Raw genomic sequence first — 12,922 nt, forward strand, 5'->3', positions numbered from 1 at the left:
GACTTGATGATCTTAGAGGTCTTTTCCAACCTTAATGATTCTATGATTCTGTAAGGGGACTATCGTGACTCTGCCCAGGATTTGAGAAATCCAAGGATACAGGTGACTGCTGACTGAAGTATGAAGTCTCCCTGGTTCAAACTTACCTGAGAAGACATACTTCATGTGTAGAAAAAAATTTTTAAACCATTTTAATTTATAAAATGGGTGTCTTTTTACCATTTTACATGATTGTTAGGATTTTGCATGAGAAAGTACAAGGCAGCTGAAAAGACAGCTGAGTGACTGTGTGATGTGCCAATTCTAACACTTGTAACAGTGCTGCAAAACACACCATCAGCTGTTGCACTCACAGGCACTTGAAATGCTCATCTGTTACATTCACGTGCTCTTGGAAAGAAATGTGCTTGGTATCATCTCAAAATGTTAAATTGCATTGTTTTCCATACATAAACACCTTTTAGGCACTGCTCAATGGCATGACTGAAGCTGACAGCTTTGACTGAATTATATACCTGCTACAGCGTCACTGTCTGGAACAGTGTGGTCAAGTTCCGTTATCAAGACCACTGATGGCTCATCACCTGCATCAGACAGGGAAAAAACCAACAACATGCTGTCTCTTAAACACTTGTACATCCTGGTAACTCCAGTTATACTCTGAGCCCAGAGTATAACTTCAGTTATACTCATTAGCACCTTGCTTCCACTACTCACAACTGTATAAATACAAAATTTCGGTAGTAATGTACGAGGGAAACGTTGTAGGCATTTATTATTATTATACTGTTTCAAATTAAGTGACTTTTCAGAAAAACAATAGCTAATGCTGTTTGGATCAAGTCCATTCCATTCCTTGATGATTACAAATACAACCTTTTAAAAATCTTAACTAAAAAATAAGAAACTTAAATGATCTCTTAGAAGCTGCTTTTAGTGGTAGCTGAAAGAGTGCCAGGATTAATCCAGTGCATTTTTGGGGAGAAGTCCTCCATTTATGCAATATATTTGGAAAGTTCCTTGATTCTTGGAGCTGCTTTATATTCTCCGAGAAGCCTTATCATGCTCAATATCTCACTAGAATTTTAAATTTAGTTTGCAAAGCTGTTTACATTACACCATACCTCAAGTAACATGATGAAAAGCTTTTTTCAAGGCAAAACTTATAAAACTAGATTAGTACAGCTAGCAGGTATATGTAGAAAATGAGGCTATGAACATCATACCAAGTATTTTTGATGAGGTTGTTTGCATACTCAAAAAAAAAAAAAAAAAAAAATAACTCAAAAAAAAAAAAAAAAATTAAAATGTCAAGACCAAAATTTGCGAGGCAGTTGGAGGTTTCTTCTGTGTTAGAATTCCATATGCAGCTGTGACAAGACCACTTTTTTCATGGGAGTCACCACAGTGTGCTGTCATCTGATTAACATTGGTATGTCTTCTGTGGAGTGAAGACTATAGACTTCTCAGCCTGTCCGTGCAGACGCTAAATAGCCCATGACCTTTTTTGCCTTCAAAAACAAGCCAACTAGGGCGGGAGTCCCTAAGCTATAATGTACGAGCCACTTGGTGATACACGGTCCAGCACAGAGCTGGGAGCTATTGCTGTCCCTGGTGGTATCTGTCATAATGCTCAAGGAGGGGGGACTTGGGATTTATTTTCTTTTTTTTATGAACATAAAACTGGGATCACCATAACTGTTGGCAGAGAAAAGTATTTGTTTTGCTGTACCCTTCTCTTTGTCTGCTTGGTAGCAGTGCGTTGTCCCTAAAGGACTGGCTGGATTTTACTGTGGGAGCTTTTAAGTATATCCATGCTGAGCTTTCTGTTTGGTACTAGTAGTTTGATTGATGTGAAGTGCATGTCCAAGTAAGGTATAGCAGATATGTGTGCACAGTTAGCATTTCTCAGCGTTCGAGGCTATTTGCTTAGAGTGGAACTCAATTTTATAAATAAATGTCTTTACAGGCCTGTTCCTTTACTGGCTGCTGTAGGACTGGTATCGGTCTCAGCACATGCTTATGAGCCAATGTTTTTATGTGTTTGTTAGTTAAAAGAAATGCTTTATATTAAAACTGAATTTCTACTGAAGAAACTTGGTAAATTCTTACAAGTTTAACTTCTCAAAATGAGACACTTTTAAAGCTAATTGGAGTAATGTATCTAACAACATGTCAAGGAGAACCTTTGCATGGTAAACCTCATCTGTATTGTGTTGCTGCTTCAAGTAATAGAGAAATGAAATCCCAGCTTGATTAAAATCAGTAGGAGTCTTGTCAGGATTTTTGTCTTAAGACTTTTAAGCTATGCAGGTTAACCAGCCTCTTAAATGAAATTAATTTTAAACACCTTACTCTAATTCCTTCTTTCCTGGGAATTACAGCAAATACGGAATATATAAAAATAACTTCTTTTTCAGCTAGCAGCATTCAGTTCAAGAAGTTAGAGCAGTAAAGCTCCATTAGTGTAAAAAGGCATTGCCAGCTAAAAATGAGCTATGGAGAGGTATTTCAGTAATGTCAGCAATAAAATTCAGAGTGTATGTATGCATGTGCGCATATATATATGTCTGGAATTTGGTGCCGCACTTGATGAATTGTCAATTCAACTGCTGTTTGCTGTCCTGCCTGTGTGGGTATTTCATACAGTAACAGAGAAAGAATGCAGCTTAAAAAAAAAAAAAAAGACATTTTCAGGAAACAGTGCTGCCTGAAATTACTGTTAGCCTTTACTAACTGCTAGTCATCTTTCTTCTTTTTTTTTTTTTTTTTTTTTTTTTTTTCTTTCCCCTTTGGCCAGACCACTAAGATAAAGTTGAAGAACCCATGGTACCATCTGCAGCTATAGGGAAGGCATGAAAGCATTTTTAATTTTTCTTCAAAGTTCCCTGAACCCAATTGGGAAAGATTTTAGGGAGATATTCCAAGTACTGTGTGCTGCAGTGGCTTATACTGATCCGTTGCAACTTTTAATGGCGTATTAGGTGTATTGGAAATACCTTTGCTGCATTGTTGCACTTCCTACTACTTTTTCCCTGTTTTCTGTTGTAATAAGCAGCCCAGCCACAGCATTTGTTATTTTTCCCTTTCTATTCTCCCATTTCCTAGAGAGCCTTTTGCTTTTCAGAAAGAGTTTGGCTGGGGTTCCTTGTTAGCTTTGAGATCACATGAACCTGGGAGGTATAGCTGGAGCTCTGCCAGCCTGACTGTCAGCCTTCATTTCGCTGCCTGTTCTGTGCTTGGAGAGCTCCTTGCCAAGGGAGAGGCAAACACCAATAATCTGTACAAAGAAGCAAGGGCTTTTTAAGATTAAGTTAGGGGGAAGCTATACCTGCTTTGTTCTGCGTCGTGGTCAGAACGCTTTCATGGTAAGATGTGATGCATGTAAACTGAAATTTGGAGTTTCCTCAAAGAGTGGCATTTTTATGTTGCATAGGGAGGTATGAAATTATTCTCTAGCAACATTAAGCTCATAAAAGTTAATACAACTTTCTTGGGTTTATATATTTTAATATTTTGTAGTTATAGATGTTCTTTTGTTTATAATCTACTTGAAATATATAGCCATTTAATCAGAAGAGAAAGCAATAACAGTTTATTATGAAAATTAATAGCTGTTGTGATATCTCTGAATGTAGTGAATCTTTCTCTTTTGATTTAAATCATGCTTCATTTTTCAGATATTCTACATGCAGGATGAAACATTAGATACTTGCTGGAACTAAAGTAGGAAAGCTTTGTCAATTCTGTTTAGTCCGTGACATGAGTACCTTTGTGCTTTTGGTGCCTCAGGTGGCTCCAAAGAAATTGGAAAAGTGCTTAAGCAGCAGTGTAATTGAAATTCAGGAGGGGTTACATGTCTAACCTGTTTAGGCATTCTGTAAATCCCATTTTTCTGCATCTGTAGGCAGTGGATATCTTTGTAAATCTGCTTGATTATAATATCTAAACAGGAAAATACAAACTCTATTATAGAAACTGGCTTATTCTTCTGACAGGGTAGTGTATGACCTTAGACATCTCATGCCTCCGATGTGCCCCCAGTGTAATGAAGAGCAGTCGCATGGCAAGTTTAGAGTTCTTCCTTGTTTGTTGCCTCCTCTGCTTCTGTAACAGCAGACTTCTTGCTGGATTTGGCACTCGCTCTTAAGGCCATGAAGATGGAGAAGTTGTGAATGTAGACGTTAGGTCTTGCATAGGTGCAATAGGTGCAATAGAAGCCATCTGAGCTACAAGGATTCACGTGCTGCCTTAATATCATTTCAATGCCACCTACGCATCTGTAGGGTAAAAAGTGGTGGATTAGATTAACTCACTAGCTTCCAGCTGGACCATTTGTCATGGAAATGAATTGCTTTGCCTCTGTTCTAGCCAATACCCAGATTAGATGTTGGGTTCAGTTGTTGCCTCTGGCACTGAGGAATTACTCAGGGCTGTTTCATGCAAATGCACAGATTTGCTGGGGTTAATCAGTGCACCCTCTTTGAGTGTTTAGAAAGTCAATCCATCACTACATAGGAGGAGGGAGCTTTGGTAACAGAAATATTGGAAAATAATGAAATAAACTATTTAAGATTTTTTTTTTCAAGTCTGTTTTTGCATTTTGCTATAGCTACAACAGGTGTTTATGTCCACAAACATAAACACAGATTTCTATGTGCGCAGAAATCTTCCTACCACTGAAAATAGCTGTCTAGGAACTCCTTTTGTTCATTATTCACAGGTACAAACTGCAGACTAGATGCGTGCTGATACGGCTGGGTTTCTTTGCTGTTGAAAATTGTGCTGGTTTAGAGTTGACTAGAATTGGTTAAATGGCCAGCTGCCGAAGGAAAACCTTTTCCTCCAGCTAAAGTTATTGTGGTTTTTTTAATTGCTAGAGGCTAAAGAGAGTTTATTTAATTTGGACATGCAATTTAAGTTACTTAGTGAGCAGTTTTATTTTCTCAGCTCAGCTTATCAGATCTGCTTAAGCCTATTTGTTGATCATAAAGTACATTAGAAAAATTGTGATTCTTTAAAATTATTTGTTGCACATAATTAGATTATTGCTTGTAGTCTTAAAATGTCATCTAAACTAATTATTGAACAGATTAATATATTTTCCATTGACCATTACTGAACAACTTCTTATGTAGGGAGGAGGAGGGAAATAAATTTGATATTGCATCTGGAGTCTGTCAATTTAAGCTTACTGCTGTCAAATTTGGGTGACCTGTTTTGCAAAGTCTTACCTGGGGAAATGTACTTTTGCTAATTACTAAGTGTGTGGAGGGAAGGAAGGCTCTGTGGTAGCCCTGCAGCACACGTGACTTCCATCCAAAGAATCATCTTGGGGCAAAACAGCTACGCTGAAAATGGGTTGACTCAGTTTCTTTTAGGGAAAGCAGCAGTGGAAAATAAGCTGCCTGGGATTAACTGCTGCCAAGGAGACCTGTTCAAAAGGTGGAAGTTCCAGGGAAAACCAAATCAATGTTGCTTCTGCTGAAGTTTCTGGGAGGTGGGGAGCAGGTCCTTGAAAAACCAGGCAGTCTTGCCAGCAGCTTCTGTTTCCAGTAAGGTGTGTGGATATATGCATGATGATGTGTGTGTGCAGAGAAGGTATTGGGGACCTCTGTAATGCTGTCAGGACTTGCCAAAAAATCCAATTGGAACAAGGCTGGTGGGCCTACAGCAGAGTCAGTTCTCTTAACGCTGCCTAAAATCCTCTTCACTAGCACTCTGTGTCCTGAGGAGAGTTTTTTTCCAGGAGAAATCCTGGAAGTTTCTTTTTCCACATAGGCAGGGCTTGCAGTCAGAGGAATGGGGGGAAAAAATACAGCAAAAATGTCCCATTACACATGTTAAGGAAGCTGTTTTACTTTTTTCCCCTCCCTATTACTGCTTATTTTGAGAAACACCTCTCATTTTAGAACATACACTATACATTCTAGAACTATACTATATATAGAAATTTGCTGTTCTGTCTGTGTGCTGTAGTATGCTTTTGTATAGTTCCAGCTCTGAGCAATAGTACGATGTGGTGTATCGCTTACCCTGGCATATTTCATTCCACAGAGATCATCTGTGCCTGCGCTTTTCACTGTTGCAAAACACATTTACGTTGGAAGGCTATAAATGAGATTCTAGAAGGTACCACAATGGCATACATGTGTGCAGCCAGGACCGGTCCCAAAGGGAGCAGCTGGGTTGCTTTCCCATTTTACTAACTGGTGTGGCTCCAGCAGGGCTGCTGGGCTTGCTTTCCTTCACTGCGCTGCAAAGGAAGAGGCTCACCAGCAGCACACAGGAGAAAACAGTGCCAATGTTCGGGGGACTTTGGTAACATTTAGATGTTTAAGTCCAAGAGGGTGTCCCTCGTTCTCTTTGTAATTCCTTCAGTAGTTTTTCTGGTGAGGATTGAGCTGCCTGGGGTTGATGGGTCCCCTTGACTTTGCCCAGAGCTGCTGCCTTCTTGAGAAGGCTGTCTGCAGTTTGGCGTGTGCCATGCTCTTGAGCTGCTACTTGTGCCCAGTGTAGACCTTGCTGAGCTTCTCAAAAAGTAGGATGGTCAGCTTTGTGCAGACTGGATACAGAGGTGTTGGGGTTCCTGACATACATCGTAGTGAAGTGGTTGGAGCACTCGCCCAGAAAAAGAGAACGCTCTTCAGTTTCCTCTTCAGCCTAGAGGGCTGGGTGGATGCCCAGCAGACCGGCTGCCAGGCTCTTTCTGGGTGAAGACACTGTCTTGAAGGAGTCAAGATTCACTAGACCAGAGGGGGTGGTAGCAAAGGGAAACTTGGTTCCCTGCTGACTGAGTGAGGCCTTAACTTGTAAAATGGGAGTCTTGAGTTTTGCTCTCTGTTTCCAGTAGCATTTATACATCTAATAATCACTTGATATGTGATGCATAATTAGTACTTGGAGTAGGGATCCTGTTCTCATCTGATTGCATTTTAAATGAAGGACTTGCATAGATGTCGAAAGCCAGGCAAGGGCTGTGATTGTGAACCCTGATCATGATGTGTGCCTTTCAGCAGGCAGATGAAACACCAGTCTCTGCAGAAGGGCAGAAAGAGGGATGAAGCTGAGCTACCCCTCTGTCGTTGTCTTTGGCTTGCTTAGATGGAGCCTGCCAGAAATGTGGATTATCCTGTGTCCGCCTCACAAGGTCTCAAATCTTCTTGTGCTCCACTTAAGGTAATTTAGACCCCGGTAGATTCCATTATGGAAGGCAAATGCTGGGTGTCACTAGGCCAAAGTCCTTTGGGATTCTTGTTCTTAGCATTTAATAGGTCCACATGTGATCATCTTGTTCTCCGTGAAGTTTTGAAGAACTTCTGCTTGGTCTGATCTGGCAGGTTATTAGTCACTGCTGTTTGTTTGTTTGTTTGTTTTTTAAATCTGCGTAATTGTTTAACAAAGAGGGAAAATAGATTTAAAGAACAAAAAGGTGAATAATAAACGTCTTCCTTGCATGAACTTGAAGATTGTTTCAATACTTATACTGGCAGAATTCCTGTCAGCTGGTTATGTTAGCCCAGTGTATCTAATATTCCTAGAAGATGTAATATAAATATGTTGTCTCCAAATGGCAACCAGAGGTCACTGCTGTTCTTTTATCCATCTTTTTGTTGGGTTTGTTTTCCTTTTGGAGGGGTCAGTAGAGAGCAAATGCATATTTAAAAATTTTCTTCCTTTCAGTTCTGGTTTCGCAGTGACTGGGATGCAAAAATATCCAGAGATAGATGCTGTAAGTATTTTCCGCTACTGTGCCTGGCCCTTTAATCTCTTTTAAGAAATTTAATCTTGCCCTTCCATGCCCAGTAGATGTTGCTGTTGAATCAATAACACCGAAAGAGGACAAGGGGGGAAAAGTTTTCAGAGCTCAGAAGGTATGGTAAATATTCCAGTATCTTATCCAGAGAAAAGTTGTCTAATTTTTTTTTTAAAAATGTAGTGCCCATAGTGTTTTCATTTATATATATCAGCTTGGGAATCTGCAGCATAAATGAGAAGTAAGCATTGTGTATGTAACTTTGAGTTATAGGTTTAATGTCCTGTGGAGAAACTGCAGGGAAAGTGGATTTTCTACCCTGCATCTCCATTATGGTTTTACTAAATATTTATATTTTGTACTCTCATCCTAAGAAGCATAAATCATGTCAGTCATGGTGGTATCTATAGCACGATATAATTTTGCAAAGCTATATCATATGGTAAGAATAGGCATTCCTGTAGCCTCTCCAAGTCAGCATTGTTCCTTGGAAGCTGGGGCTTTGCCAAGTTGTTGGAGCACCTTTTAGGATGAAAACTCATGACACAGGGTGGGTTTTGCATGCTTTTATCGAAGGAGACAAAGCAGGGGAGGCAGGTCACTTTGGGAGAGGAGACTGAAAGAGGAGAAAGAGGAAAACGTTTAAAGGTGGCATGCTTCCTTTAGCAACACCTCTTCAGTAAGAGTAGGTGTAGAGAAAGCTTTTTTTTTTTAAATGCAGTCTCGTCTTCTAACAGAGTTTGAGGAATAGTTTGCTGTTGATAAGAAAAAATGTGTGAATAAAATATGGAGTAAACAAGTAATCTCACTGCTGAATTTTCTTTCCCCGCTATATGGGAAAACATCTGCAGCTATTGGTTTCCTTGGAAACAAATTCACTGCAAAAGCTAAACGCACTGCACTGAGCCTGTCAATTTTACTGCATTTGAGAAGAGTTTAACATGCCCACTTGGACCTTTTTACTACATTTGTTTCTCAAATGCTGTGTCATTTATGCTGTTCTTACATAAAACACCTGATCAAAGGAGATGTGTGACATGCTTTGGATTTCGGACAGAACAACAGGAAAGGTTGGTATTTACAAGCCTAAACATGGACTATGTGTGAGTGCATATATATATATATATTTACTTACAGACAGCATCTAGTTTTCTGAACACTTATTTTTAAAGTCTTGCCTTTTAAAGCTCAGTGCTATTGTGTGCATATTGTCGCAGTCAGCTGTTTTTTGGAGTTGCAGATCAGAGGGCTGCTGAAAGGAATTGCTGGTACATTTGCCTCATAATAGGATTTTGGCAGGACATGGGTTTTATTTGTAGTTTATTTAATTAATTCAATATGGGATACATGTATGTGTTCTCACAGATTAGTATTTTTGTTCTGGCTGTGAGAGGAGTATGGTTTCATACACTGAGTTAGAAGATTTTAGTGATGCTTATGATTAGCTTCAACTGTTCAAGCCAAAAACAAATCCATGCAACAGTGTGGTTGTGTAATTATTTCAGGAAGATTTAATTTAAAACTTATTTGCATTATTGTACTTTAAGAAAGAGCAGTTCTGTTAAGCAAGTATTGCATAAGAATTAGATTGCTTTTTCAGCAGGTATGTTTAACATAACTTCATGAGTGTACCTGGGTCACAAGTACATGAGGTAGAAGTCACGTTTGTGACTGTCTTTCTGTAAGTAAAAGTTTCCCATATATATTGGAAAAATAACATATAGTACTGAGAAGACTACGCTGTATAGAAAAACATGTTGACAAAACATTGGCTGTAGCTTGTCAAATATTATAGAGACATCTGGCAGTGATTCCATGGTGGGATTGCTTGCTAAAATAGGTTTTAAAATGTTTCATAAACTCTTTTTCCTCTCTAAAAGGAGGCAGCTGTTCACATGAAATTATATATGTTTAGTTACTAGGCCCTTTGCATTTGGGATTTTATTCATGAATATTAAACAACCTTTGAATCTGAGACCTTACTGTGTTTTCCCCACAGATAATGTTGCCTGTCATTGCTGAGGTATATCTTTTTAAAGAGTTCTCTCTCTAGAAAGGACTTGAAGTGAAGTTTTCATGGACTTTCTCTTATTACTATTTGCTTTGGATGCTCTAAGTTACTAATATTACATTAGAATGGTCCATGTGCTCTGTGTATACAAACTGAGCCTATCTGGGGACAAGGGAGGTGGGGAGAGCAGGCAGATACTGTCTTTTCCATGAGAAACTAGTCTTTGGTTTTAAATACTCTTTTGCAAATGTCAGGGGGAAAGGAAGGAAAGGGATAGAAGTAGAGTGAAAGAATTATTTGTATGTCAGCTGTTATTCATGATCTATCTTCCGAATCCTATCCTATCCCTCCTTGTTGCCTCTACACATTTAAAAACGTAGAAAATTAATAAAAAAATATTTATTCTATTGTAAAGCAAACAGTGCAGTTCCTTGAACAGCATGCCGCCTAATCCCATGAAAGCAATAAAATTAAAATTAAACCATCTGATAAAATAACTCCTTCTACTTTTTGAGAGCTCTTTGCCTGCAACCCATTACCTCACCACTGACAATTACTCTAAAAGATATCCCATTCACACATACATGTGACAACGAAGAGAAATCTGGTATTTAGAAAGACGAAGTAGGATAGCAGGTTTTTACAGGTAACATTGCATTATGGAAAGCTTTTGGATAGTTAAAGAATATCTGACTTCTGTATTTGATCAAACATAATTTCAAACGTTATTTGCGAAGTTGTTTATTTTTATGCATTTCTTCAGTTTTACCCAGTAGAGCCTTCTAGCCACAGTTACTTAGTGATTTTTGCTTTTGTAGCAGGTGATCCTAGCAATGGCAGATAGAATCATAGAATCATTAAGGTTGGAAGAGACCTCTAAGATCATCGAGTCCAACCGTCAACCCAACACCACCATGCCCACTAAACCATGTCCCTAAGCGCCTCATCTACACATCTTTTAAATACCTCCAGGGATGGGGACTCAACCACTTCCCTGGCCAGCCTCTTCCAATGTTTAGCCACTCTTTCAGTAAAGAAATCCAACTGTATTTGGTTCTTGGTATCTTTCAGTAAAGATCCAACTGTACTAATAAGCACAGATGTGAAGGTGACTATTTCCTTAATGGCTGTTTGTTTCTCTAAAGGGCTGGTCAAGATCTTGAAGGAAGTAAATGGCTTTTAGGGGGATGCTAATGCAGATCAGTCTCTAGGGACCAAAGACACTTTTCCTTTCGTGTGTGTTGGTGTGGTACAGCTAAAAGTTTCAAGCCAGGCCTTCCAGTGCATGGTATCTGGCATCCTCAAGCCTCCTCTATAAGCTGCCCTTTGGAATCGCAACTTTTAAATTATATTTCGTAATTCTAGCTTCCCTGTTCTCCCTGCTGCTCGTCTGTGCTCTGCTGATGCATTGACAGTATTCATCTCTGAAAATGCTCTTCCTCTTGGGTACGCAGGTGGGAATGGTGAAGAGGATCAAAATGTTCTCCTTCAGAGATCCAGGCATTGCCACTGAAATATATAGGAACATGATTGGAGACTGGTCCATTATACATGTGCCGTCTTGGAAAGGGGCATATGGTACCTTGATTCTTTCTTTCCTTGAAGTCCTTTCCAGGCCTAACACCCTGACAGTAATCATGCAGAAGCATTGTATGCTATGACAAATATATGACCATGTACAATGAAATAGTGTGAGGTGCTGGTTTTTTTGTCTGACACTTTCATGTATTTTTCCTTTACTTTCTTCGAAATTTTTGTGTACTTCTGAATTTTTTTATTAAGTCATAATTTTTTTTTAATGTTGTCGTAAATAACATCTGACTGGAGCTGAACCAAAACCAGCATTGTAGATATGCCCTTTGAATCAGCATATCCAAGTTGTACAACTGTGTTTCAGTAGGCATTCAGCTACTGAGCTTTTGAGGGAACCCTGTGCTACAGTTTGATCTTGATGTGGTAGTTACGTCTGATGAGTAAATGCAGATGGGTAAGTGGCGGAAGTGCGGGACAGGATGGCACTGATGTTCTGCTGAGTCGGCAGGGCAGCTGGCAGCTGAAGGAGTGAGTCATTTTCAGCCCATTGAAATTGGTCTCGTAAAGATAGGAACTCTGGGAGCAAAACTTTGCAGAAACTTGAACTTGAGAATGGCAAGAGTACAGAACCTGAAGTTTTGTGGAAATCTCATTTCAAGCTTTGTTTAGGTCTCATAAAACATGACATGACTCAATGGACAACACAATATAGTGCAAGAACAGCATGATTACAAAGCAACTGTTGAGAATTCCAGTGTTGAAAATATTTTGATGTGCCAGTTGGTGCATCCTGGAGGTTATTAGTTACCAATAACTGTGCAGCTGACCTGACAGCATTGGATAGTGTTAGAAACAAACATCTTATGAGTTGGAATAAGAAATGGTGTACTGTGCTCTGGGGATGAGTCTCTCTGTGAGCCTGTCCCTCTGTGTTAATCTTTGTGGATTTATGGAGCCAGCTCTTGGTTATGGTTGTGATTGACTCAACTCAAAAGATCTTTTTTGAAGTATCCAGATGTTAGAAAACTTAAAAAAAAAAAAGTGAAATGGAAGCCTATGCACTCTCTTATGTGTAATAGATGGTTTGTCAAAAAGCACTTTTTACTGCATTTTAAAGGCAAAGAAAGTGGAAAATAAACACCATTGCATTAAGCTTGTAACTGACAAAAGAATCCTTGTTATGGATTAGAAAAAGCTGTAAGAGTGAAGGAAGGAAAATAAGAAAAAGCAACAGCAGTACATAATCAAAATAACAAGGAAATGTATACATGCATGCTTACATTTTTCTTTCAAAAGCAGTAACTATTCAGGGCCGTGGTCCTTCAAGAAAACCAATAGCAATACTTTCAGAAGCCCATTAAAGCAAAAATTCAATCTTTCTGTTTCAAGAAAGCACGAAATGGTGGTTTGGATGTGGTTTACAATGTAAAGAAGCCTAGATGACATTGTCCTTTCTTGACAGTTTCTCTGCCTTCATTCTGGCTAAAGCTATAAACTGAAGAGCTGTTGTTTTCCCTCATCTAGTGAGGTATTGTGCACACCAGCTCCCAGGAAAGGTCAATTTAATTTGGCTGGTTTGGGAAGTAGCATCTTCTGTGAAGAATATTAAATGGAAAAAATGA

General features: G+C 39.1%; 1 long non-coding RNA gene across 1 annotated transcript in view; it reads left to right on the forward strand.

Moving 5' to 3' along the window:
- The window catches only part of LOC103896258, a 15,643-nt gene extending 11,738 nt beyond the window's left edge, over nucleotides 1-3,905 (forward strand). Inside the window, exon 3 of the long non-coding RNA XR_657396.1 lies at nucleotides 3,681-3,905. This is a non-coding gene — a long non-coding RNA (uncharacterized LOC103896258). The remainder of the gene's footprint in view (nucleotides 1-3,680) is intronic.
- The last annotated feature ends 9,017 nt before the right edge of the window (nucleotides 3,906-12,922 follow it).

Source organism: Aptenodytes forsteri, unplaced genomic scaffold (assembly GCF_000699145.1).
Source record: "Aptenodytes forsteri isolate BGI_AS27 unplaced genomic scaffold, ASM69914v1 Scaffold96, whole genome shotgun sequence".
Classification (NCBI taxonomy): Eukaryota; Metazoa; Chordata; class Aves; order Sphenisciformes; family Spheniscidae; genus Aptenodytes; species Aptenodytes forsteri.